The 10,884-nt window shown below is 37.7% G+C and overlaps 1 pseudogene; it reads left to right on the forward strand.

Annotated features, from left to right (window-relative positions):
* The first annotated feature begins 41 nt into the window (after positions 1–41).
* On the forward strand, positions 42–8,264 carry LOC139814099 (uncharacterized; annotated as a pseudogene).
* The last annotated feature ends 2,620 nt before the right edge of the window (positions 8,265–10,884 follow it).

Below are 10,884 nucleotides of genomic sequence, written 5' to 3' on the forward strand. Positions count from 1 at the left end.
GGCGGCCTTGCGAGTCGCCGGAGACTGGGAAAATCTGCTTCTGCTATAAATACGTAATAAGGGTGAGCGAGACGGCGATGCGGCGAACCCCGGCTCATGAATGGAGCGAGCGAGACGGAGCGCGAGTCGTGCGTACCGCCGCCGTATGAGCCGTACAGCCGAGTGTCAAATGACAGCTGTTGCTGGCGTCTGCGTCGCGACCCCGGCTCGCACTTGGACAGCAATTTGGACGAGTAAATATACGTGGTGCGGGATGCACGCTAACGTGAAACGAGCTGTTATCCTTCTATTGGGTTTGTCGTTGTTCCTTGGTAACGCGACGGCGATGTTAAAAAACACGAAACCCATATCATTATCTGGTAAGCATACACAATCTCAATATTCAGCAAACTTTTCACGAAATTGTAAGCAATATCTTCTGTATGGCTACGTTTACACCCTGAATTAGGCCTATACCTCAAATTATTCAACTTAAATTATTTAAGCCGTTTGCTGTAAACACTTGATAGGCGACCCGGACGACCTGAAATAGGTCGTTATCATTTGCGATGTAAACGCGCGATCACGCGCGACGCGTCCTAAAAGCTATTTATCTGCTTGTTCGGATTCGCTGCAATTCAGGGCGATCCCAAATATGATCCCGTCAAGGTCTCTTTCGGTGTAAACGAATGATGGACTAGACCTACTTTGGGTCACAATATAGGTCAGGCCGCGATCAGGTCGTTGGGTGTAAACATAGCCAATGATATTCAGGTATTCGAATACCTGCTCGCTATTCGAGATACTTGCTCATACGTATTTCAGGAAATACGTAAGTATTTAATTGCATGTATAAAATATAATTTAATACTCGCATATTTTTTTAAAACGTGCAAGAAATTTCCGCATATTTACGCATTTGCTGTTCACAATATATACGTAATATTCAAAGATAAATGAAATCCGAATACTTGCTTGCTATCTCAACTATACGAGTAACATATACGGGCATTTGTATGTGCATTTTTCGAAATGTGCGAGTAGTAACTAGACGAATATAAATAGCAAATCGACAATTGTAAATTTTTATTTTTCTTGTGTAAATATTAAAAAGTTCTTGATTCTTATACTTGGTTTACTATTTTATTTTTTCCCACTTGTGGCACGGAGGGTTAAATAAGCCTTCAAATCCGGTGCATTGAACACCAGCAAATTCCAATTATAAACATGTTTGTACCTCCGATGCACAAGTGTTCGAATGGGTCGTATCGTCAAGTGCACTATCAGACTTGACCATGAAGAACAACGGTATGGTTGAGCAAAAATCAACCATACCGTTGGAAAGAGCGTACTTCAACTAGTAAAATCGCATGCTCGGTTTGGCTGCCCGATTTTTTTTCGAAAACACTCTCAATACATGTAAGTAATATATTATACCTATTTAGCGTAATGATTAAATATATCAAAACTTATTTTACGGATAAGCAAATCTTTATTATTTTTACAATACAAATAATGAATAGTAAATAATACAAATATCCTATAATAATATGGATAATACAAGTAATACTGATTGGGTATTCGGATATTCGCTTATTATTTATGTTTCGGGTAATGAGTATCTGAATACTCGGAAAATTTATTCATTAGTTTAAATTATCAACTCTAATATATTCCTACATTATATGTCAACGATTTCGGTCGATAACCGTGAATTAATCTATTGTTTTTCGAAAAATAAATCTGATGTTTCAAATTAGATTTAATACTAATTAGTGATTTAAATGAGATTTATACTAGTTGATTAATTACTCTTCAATCTTCATTGAATTGCTTCCATTGTGGAATTTTTTATTTAAAACTTTATTGCAAATATGATATAAATGTTTTGACGTCTGTCGTATATTTTTTTGTATACTGATTTATATTTAGAACAGGGTTATCTATAATTAATTTGCTCGTGTTGTGTCGCAAATTAGATAAATAGTTCTAAAGATATAAAAATATAACAAAAACGTTTAATTTCTAATAATAAAGTAGCACGTAATTATCGTACGTATTTTCATTAATATCAACGTTTGATGTATTGTATTGCAGACAGCGTCGGGCTAGTCGCATCTTTGTCGAATCATAGCGAGAATGACGCATTTAAACAACGAATAAATTTAGCCCCATTTAATCGCTCGAAAATCACTGTGACAGATGTTCCATCAGATATTTGGTTTATTATTTTACAAATTCATACATTTCAATATAATGCTACGTTATCTTACGACAAGAGCTACTTGGTAAAGTGTCGAACGGAAGTTTATTCGGATCGAACATTGGTCTGTACTTAAAAACGCATAATGCAACAGCTCCAATACAAGTATTCTTAAAGCATGACAACGTGAACGATCTCGATGCGTTGCTCGTGATTGTCACATACGGTCAAAATGGTAAGTACAAATAATATTAATAAGATATACCTCTGTCTTCGTCACACTTTCCTTTTCGAGAGTAACATTTGTTTAATGGAATTAAATCTGGCGCCGGCGGCACAACGCTTGCCCATTAATGTAACATAAAATTAATGACCATATTATATGTGTATAAGGACAATCGCAAGAGTACAATATTTGCGTGATAAAGACCGAAAAATTATATGCTGTATTAAATTAAATGGCCGTGTTACGTTGATCGCGAGAGCACAAATAAATCGCAAATCATACTAAGATGTGCATTCGATTAATTTGCGGCGCAATCTCTATTATCTGTCGCGCGTATATAAATGGGTTGAATAGCTAACCGTTTTCGACGGTGTGGGCGCGATGGTAAAATTGATTGAGTATCGAGAGAATCCATCTGCGTCGTTCATTGGCCGATTGTTGTTTTCCGCAGCGCCGATACCAGGTAGATGTAACATGGAATTCGATATCGAGGTATCGCCGAATCAAAAGCTCCATACAGAAGAATACGAAATAGTAACAGTAGACCCGCAGCCAGCCTCGGTTCTCGCGCCTGACGGTTCACCGATTTCCTGCGAAAAAAGCGAGGTGCAATACAAGTTGTACCGTCTTTATCTGCTTGGGCAGAACTTTACTCCTGATATATATTTCGACGCGATTGCGAGTATGCTGACCACGCAAGACATTGCGCGGAACGGCGACAAGGTATCGCGTAATATTATACATACAGATAAAATGTCAATCTCGATAAAGTACCGATAAACCAGAACTGATAGCACCATCATTATTTTCACTGATTATTCTATTTATTCAATTATTCTGATACATGCATTCTGATATATATGCAATTCAGTAATTATAGCTATCTGCAAGGCTTCACTGACAGAAGTTGCCGATACTCGTTTACTCTTCAAAAAATATATTTGATAATTCATGATTAAAGAGAATTAACGTATGATTAAGAATATTTCTTGGTAGATAGAAGCATCTACGGTACGTTCCGACGGCATCGGCACCGGCATAGGATCCATTTATGCCATAGTTGCTATTTATGAAAATTACACCTCAGCTTATGTCTCGATCTTTATGTGCGCTTGCAACCCTCTGCTCTACCGGGAAAGTCATAAAAATTTAAGTATGTCTTATCTTTTTTTAAATCACTATTCTGTTGTAACATAATGATAACAAATAATATTTGAATTATATTTGAAGAATTATATATTTTTTCACAACACTCTCTCACGGAAAGTCCGACTTTCCATGCCTGTAGAGAGGGGCGAAAGTGGCCAATTTCATGCCAGGGAGGAAAGTGGTTACTTTCCGCCCTAGGGAGGAAAATTGTTACTTTCCGCCTGCTAAACAGGGAGGAAAGTGGTATACCGGGCAGAAAGTAAAGTAACGGGCAAATCTTAGAACACATATAGGGAGCTTTCCAGCAAGTGACACACACACACACACACACACACACACACACTACACACACAAGTCGACACAAGTGTTGATTTTTGTTTTTGTTACTCATTGCCAAAAAAGAAAAATAAAACGACGTTTGTGTCGACTTGTGTCACTTGCTGGAAAGCTCCCAATGAATGGAAGGGAAATTGAGCATCGAGTCCAACATCGTGCGAGAAAAAAATATACATTGTGCGAGAGAGAAAGGTAGTGGATCTCAATCGCCCGCAATGCGCTTGCGCATATATCGTCGTGGTTACTTACTGTTTGGAAAGAGAACAAAAGAGAAGTTACTTAGGGCCAGTTTCACAAGTGTCGGTTAACTTTTAATCTTAGATTAACTCACTCTTCGTCTTTTTCTAAGGGGGACGTTAGAAGGAGACGAAGAGTGAGTTAATCTAAGATTAAAAGTTAACCAACACTTGTGAAACTGGGCCTTACTGTTTGAAAAGAGGTAGGCTGCATTTGGAGATCGTGCTATTAGCGCTATTGTATCATTCTATCTTTATCGCTCATAGCCCAGTAAAATGACAAAATTTTGAGGAAATAATACTGACTGGACTGAAACTTTGTAAACAGACTTGTTTTAGGGTACTATTCAACATATTAAAAGTCCCCACGTATAGGCGCTACGTTACGGGGAGGGGAGGGTCCAAAAGATTCCAAAAATCAGTTTTTTGCAAATAACTCGGAAAATATCGACTTTACAAAAATTTATGTAAATATAAAAATTGTAGCTTACAAAATTCCACACAATTTCGTTTTTTTATTCAAATCTGTACGATCAAATGGAGCAGAGATAGAATTTTTTAAACACCGGTAGTTTTGCCTTGACTCGAGAGTCCATTTTCGAGATATCAGCGAAAAATGCGCGACGCGCGTACGCGTTAGCCTCTATTTGAGAGTCCATTTTCGAGATATTAGTGAAAAATGCGCGACGCGTGTACGGGTTTTTGTTGCGTCGCAAAACTACCGATGTTTAAAAAATTTTATCTCTGCTCTATTTGGTCGTACAGACTTGAATAAAAAACGAAATTGTGCGGAATTTGTAAGCTACAATTTTATATCTACATAAATTTCCGTAAAGTTGTATATTTTTTGAGTTATTTGCGAAAAACTGGTTTTTTTTTTATATTTTGGACCTTTTGGACCTTCCTCTGCCCGTAACGTAGCGTCTACACATGGGGACTTTTATATGTTAAATAGTACCCTAAAACAAGCCTGTTTACAAAGTTTCAGCCCAGTCAGTATTAATTCCTTCAAATTTTAAAAATAATTCTATCTCTGCTCTACTTGGTCGTACAGACTTGAATAAAAAACGAAATTGTGCGGAATTTTGTAAGCTACAATTTTTATATCTACATAAATTTTCGTAAAGTTGATATTTTCCGAGTTATTTGCGAAAAACTGATTTTTGGGACCTTTTGGACCCTCCCCTCCCCGCAACGTAGCGTCTACACGTGGGGACTTTTAATATGTTTAAATAGTACCCTAAAACAAGCCTGTTTACAAAGTTTCAGCCTAGTCAGTATTATTCCTCGAAATCGACAATTTCGAGTCATTTTACTGGGCTATCATTAAATGTAAAACAAGGATAGAATAAGCAAATAGCGCTAATAGCGCGCTCCCCGAATGCAGCCAAAATAAGAGAATTTCGAGCAAAAAATGGTTTCGAGTGATAGCAGTGATAGCAGTAATGATGTATTTCTTGTGTTTGGCACACCAGATGAAATCTCGGAAGCAGCCAAAAATGCAGAACAATGTTTATTACCGGCAAAATCTAAAAACCGGTACGAAACCACGTACCTAATCTTCATGATCAATCAGATTTAGTGCAATAATTAAAATTATTTATATATATATATTTTTAAATTTTATTGTCATTTTAATTTTGTATTATGTGGGGGGCTTTGCCCCTGGACCCCACATCACTCTCTTTTTCTCTTTCTATTTAACTACACGCGCGTACAAACTGTACGAATAGAACATCAAACGCATACACTCTACAGGCATTCAAAAGTCGAACATTTCCGTAAAAAGGTGTTGTGAAAAATATCGTGTGCATCTCGGGTTGAAAGCTTTTTCAGATGTGTGATTTGCCGCTTTCGCTACTTTCGCCCCTTGGTGCACAATATAATATTTTGCGAAATGTACATTTCACGATAATAGAATTATGCCTTTGTTATTGTGAGATGCAAATTATTTATTATTTTTCTCTATCTTTCCAAACCCGGAAATATTTCTCAAACATCGCAACTTTACGCAAAACTACTGTACATTACATGTCTGTACATTACATTATGTACTCATGTTTCTCATGTTTCTCTCATTATGTGTGTTACGTGTTCATATTATTCATCATTTTTTCAGATGACGCAATTACAAGGGTTTTGGCACTGTTCCTGATTCTAAATTGTCTGTCAATTATTATAGAGCATAAATACGGTTGCATAGGTCTTTTAAACTATTGTGTGCTATATGGTACCTGTGGGTACGCTGTAGCAAGAATCACTGATTTCAGCCATGGAAGTAATCATACTTGAGTCTTTTATCAAAATATTTTAATGAAACAATATATATTTAATACAACTTATCTCTTATAACTTACCTCTCGAGAAGACACGCGCGATCTCTAATGACCTTTGTCTCTTTCAGTCAGCATCCTGATAGGTTTGATATTTATTATTGTATCTGATATGATTTCCTCATATCGCTCAAGATTTGACACATTGAAGGACTTACCGCGATGTATCCGATGTACCGTGATATGGTTATGCAATATGACAGTTTTCTTGATGATGGCATGCATCACATATATTTACGTTCCAGGTACGTATTATGTCTCAACCGTGTTTTAGATTACTGCATAGCTTGCAACGATATTGCAATGAGGAATATAGAAACAGTTAATTCCTTTTTTCAAAAAATCACTTTTCGTATTTTTTTCCCCGCAAATAGATAATTTACATTCTAACTATCACGTCTAGTGCCACAAGTGCTAAAACGCGTCGCGAAATGCAACACAGAATACACTCGACGCGTGAGGATAGGGAAACGAAGGCAGAAATCGTAGGTTGTAGATAGCCTCTCCACGCCGCGGTGTTCGCGAAGGGCTGTTACGAATTATAGGAAAATAATGAAAGCCAGGCTTAAAAGCGGAGGGATAGAACAGTGCTGCCCCGCCACCTCGAAGTTAGTTCGAGTTTAGCGAAGGGATGAGAGGCGCACAGTCAGTTTCTCCCCGTAGCTTCTATCAATGCTGGCCGCTCATATGGAAATCTCGCCCGCTGAATCCCCCATGCAGAAGCGGCATGGCGCGCATTCACGTTGCCTCCCACCTTACTCACTATAATGCCGCGACTACCGGCGTAGTCACTACCCTTCGTCTACCCTTGCCTCGGCACAAACGCAAAAATATGTGCCCGTCGCCGCCGCGCCGCGCGCGTGATACGCGCGTGCACTTACACGCGCGCGCGATGCTGATCTACTCTGTCGGCGCGACTCCCACGTTACGGTGTAACCAGCTTGGAAGATTCGCATTTACCTAATTGTGTCCCCGTTTATTTATTCTGCGCCAGGGCCAATTTAGATTACGCGATGCATGCATGCGCAACTGCACCGGAGCGACGAATCGGGGCCTAATTCTATCCCGTCGACAGATGATCGTGATCGCTATTTACTCTAGGCCAACCGCTTTCACTCCGCACGCCAACATAAAATGGACGATTATGTTGTATCTGAGCGTCTATTAATTGGACTATCGAAATTTTCGTGCGCGATAGCGACATATGTTGAAATTACTAGACAAATGTGTGTATACACTAATGTATAATTTATTATCATTTTCTTATAGCACCTCATTATATGGTCATATTCCTGGCAGAACCTTGGGTGTTCTGGCTTGTGTTCATAATCTTGATATTTTTAATGATTACACTTTCGATGGAACTGAACTATATGGAACTATTTTTGACTATAGTCAAAAGTCAATCAAATCTGATGTCATTGATAATAATGTGGGTAGATGGATCGAATGCATGATGCCCCTCGGCGTTTATCTCGTAATAACCGCGTTGAATTACTATTTCGAAAGTAGTAATAGTACTGTCATAATCAGGAGGGTAACCATACCTGGATATCATTTAGCCTGCATGTATCCATATCAATTTTCACGTATGTCTTTGTTATTTTATTTCATGTAAATTGAACTCGATATTACACTTTACTGACCAAATCTGTTTTCAGATGTAACTTTGATATTGCTCTGCTTTAATCCGACAATAATACTATTGACTGAACGGTATGTTTCTTCTTTGCTGCCTACCAATCATAATGATGGCCGTTTTTCACCTAACAATAAGAAGAATAAAACTCAAGAATAAAACTCAAGAATAAAACTCCCGCTAAAATATTATTGAAATTATTATTAAAGATTGACTCATAGACAGGAGCCTCCACATGAGCTTTGGAAAAGCGTCAAGATTACTTAAGTTTTTAAGATTCATTAGTTTACAGTTTCCAGAATAATTATATAATTCTGTTTGTTAAAGATTGATTCAAGTCGCAAAAATTTCAGTTGATAATGTATTTGTATAAGTATCTAAAAAAGGTACTAGTGTTTCTAAAAAAGGTATGGAAAGTTTATTGTTGTGTCTTCCGCGATGGCAAGTAAATCCATTTTGAATGTAATGTGCTATTTAATCAGAGTGCGTGCGGTAGAGCACGCCCGTAGAGTTCTAGTAGATATAAAAATGAGTGTGTGAAGTTGGCCCCCCCAAATGATCCAAATATAGTTCTGTTTAGAGTTCTGAATTCTTTCGGACAATAGGAAGAGTTCCTGATAAGTTTTAAAAAGAGTTCTGGCGATTAAGATAACGAAAACACCTTTTGAAAAAAGGGGGGCCAACTTCACGATTTTTTAAATCAAATTTTGAGATCGAATAGTTCTGAATGGTCTAAACGCTTCATTTTGCGATTATCTAGAGTTCCTGATACACAAAAAATTTTTTTGGTTAATTAAAAAACAAAAAAAATTTTGAAAATTTTATTTTAAAATCGAGTAGTTCTGAATGCCTTAAACGTTTTATTTTGCGATTACCTAGAGTTCCTGATACATAAAAAAATTTTTAGTTTAATTAAAAACAATTTTTTGGCAAAAGAAAATTTTCAATCATCTCTCGTTCAAATATCGATTATCTTGCAAATCGTTAGCCTAATCGCTTTGAGCCATAAGACTTTTCGTCACAACTCGTCGAAAAATGTCCAAAAGTCCTATCAGAACTATTCGGTACTCCAAAAAAATTTTTGACCCCGGGACTTAGAAAACTTTCAAGCATCTCTCGATCAAATGTCGGTTATCTTGCAAACCGTTGGCCTAATCGCTTTGAGCCATAAGACTTTTCGTCACAACTCGTCGAGAAATGTCCAAAAGTCCCATCAGAACTATTCGGAACTCCAAAAAAATTTTCGACCTCGGGACTTGAAAAACTTTCACCGTCTGTGAAGTTGGTCCGCCTTTTTCAAAATTCGGATAAATTTGTTAGAGTTCTGGATTCTCCAGCAAGAGTTCTAGAGTTCTCTATAATTTTTAGAAAGAGTTCCGTTATTTAAAATGACGAAAACACCATTTAAAAAATGAGGGGTTAACTTCACGGCGCCCCCCATTTTTGAAAAAATGAATTTTTTATGGTAGTTCCGGATAGATTTCGATGAGTTCTGGAGTTCCCAATAGGTTTTATAGCGCTACGACCAATAATTCAAAAGTTACAGCCCTTTAAAGTGCCCCATTTCGAAAAATTTCTAAGTTCCTAAAAGTAAATTTTTTTTTCGGAAATCGGCAGTTCCCGCGGGAGTTCTGGTCGCCCCCCGAAGAGTTCTATCAAAAACTATCAGGGTCCGAAGCGCTGCGACCAATATTTCAAAAGTTACAGCCCTTCAAAGTGTCACCTCTAAAATTAAAAAATTTCTTTTGGGAGTTCTGACGGGAGTTCTGACGGGAGTTCTGGTCGTCCCCCGAAGAGTTTTATCGAAAACTGTTATGGCCCAAAACGCTCCGACCAATATTTCAAAAGTTATAGCCCTTCAAAGTGCCACCTCTAAAAATAAAAAATTTTTTTCGGGAGTTTTGACGGGAGTTGTCTCTGTGAAGTGGGCACCTCACTTTCAAAAATCGAAAAATTTATCAACAGTTCTATTTGCACCCGCAATAGTTCTACAGTTCCTGCTAATTTTTAGAAATAGTTCCGTTGATTTAGTTAAAAAAAATGAATATTGAAAATATGAGGTGCTAACTTCTCGTAGCACCTCATGTTTCGAAAAAAATAATTTTAACCATGACATTTTATAGTTCTCGAAAAGTTCTACAGTTCCTGATAGGTTTTAGCAATAGTTCCGGTCAATAAGTATTTTTAAACAAATTTTTAATCTGACCACGAGCACCTCAAGTTCCAAAAAAATTGATTTTTACCATGAAATTCTATAGTTCTCAAAGAGTTCTACAGTTCCTGATAGATTTTAGCAACAGTTCCGGCCTCTAAATATTTTTTTAACAATTTTTTACTTTTACCGCTGGCACCGCACACAAGAGTAAAGTCATGAATCGCAGGCAGTTCCGATCGACTTCTTGACAGTTCTCGATAGTTCTCGCATCTTTCCAACAATTTTTATAGGTTTTAGCAACAGTTCCAGCCTCCAAATATTTTTTTAACAATTTTTTAATTTGACCGCTGGCACCTCATCTACGGGAAATACGGGGTGCTGGCAATTCTGATCGTTTTCTTCAGAGTTCTTTGGAACTCTTGTCAAAACGTATTTAAATGCTCGGAACTATGTGAGAACTGCCGAGAACTCTTCGGGGGGCGACCAGAACTCCCGTCAGAACTCCCAAAAAAAATTTTTTAATTTTAGAGGTGACACTTTGAAGGGCTGTAACTTTTGAAATATTGGTCGCAGCGCTTCGGACCCTGATGGTTTTCGATAGAACTCTTCGGGGGGTGACCAGAACTCC

Source organism: Temnothorax longispinosus, chromosome 6 (assembly GCF_030848805.1).
Source record: "Temnothorax longispinosus isolate EJ_2023e chromosome 6, Tlon_JGU_v1, whole genome shotgun sequence".
NCBI lineage: Eukaryota > Metazoa > Arthropoda > Insecta > Hymenoptera > Formicidae > Temnothorax > Temnothorax longispinosus.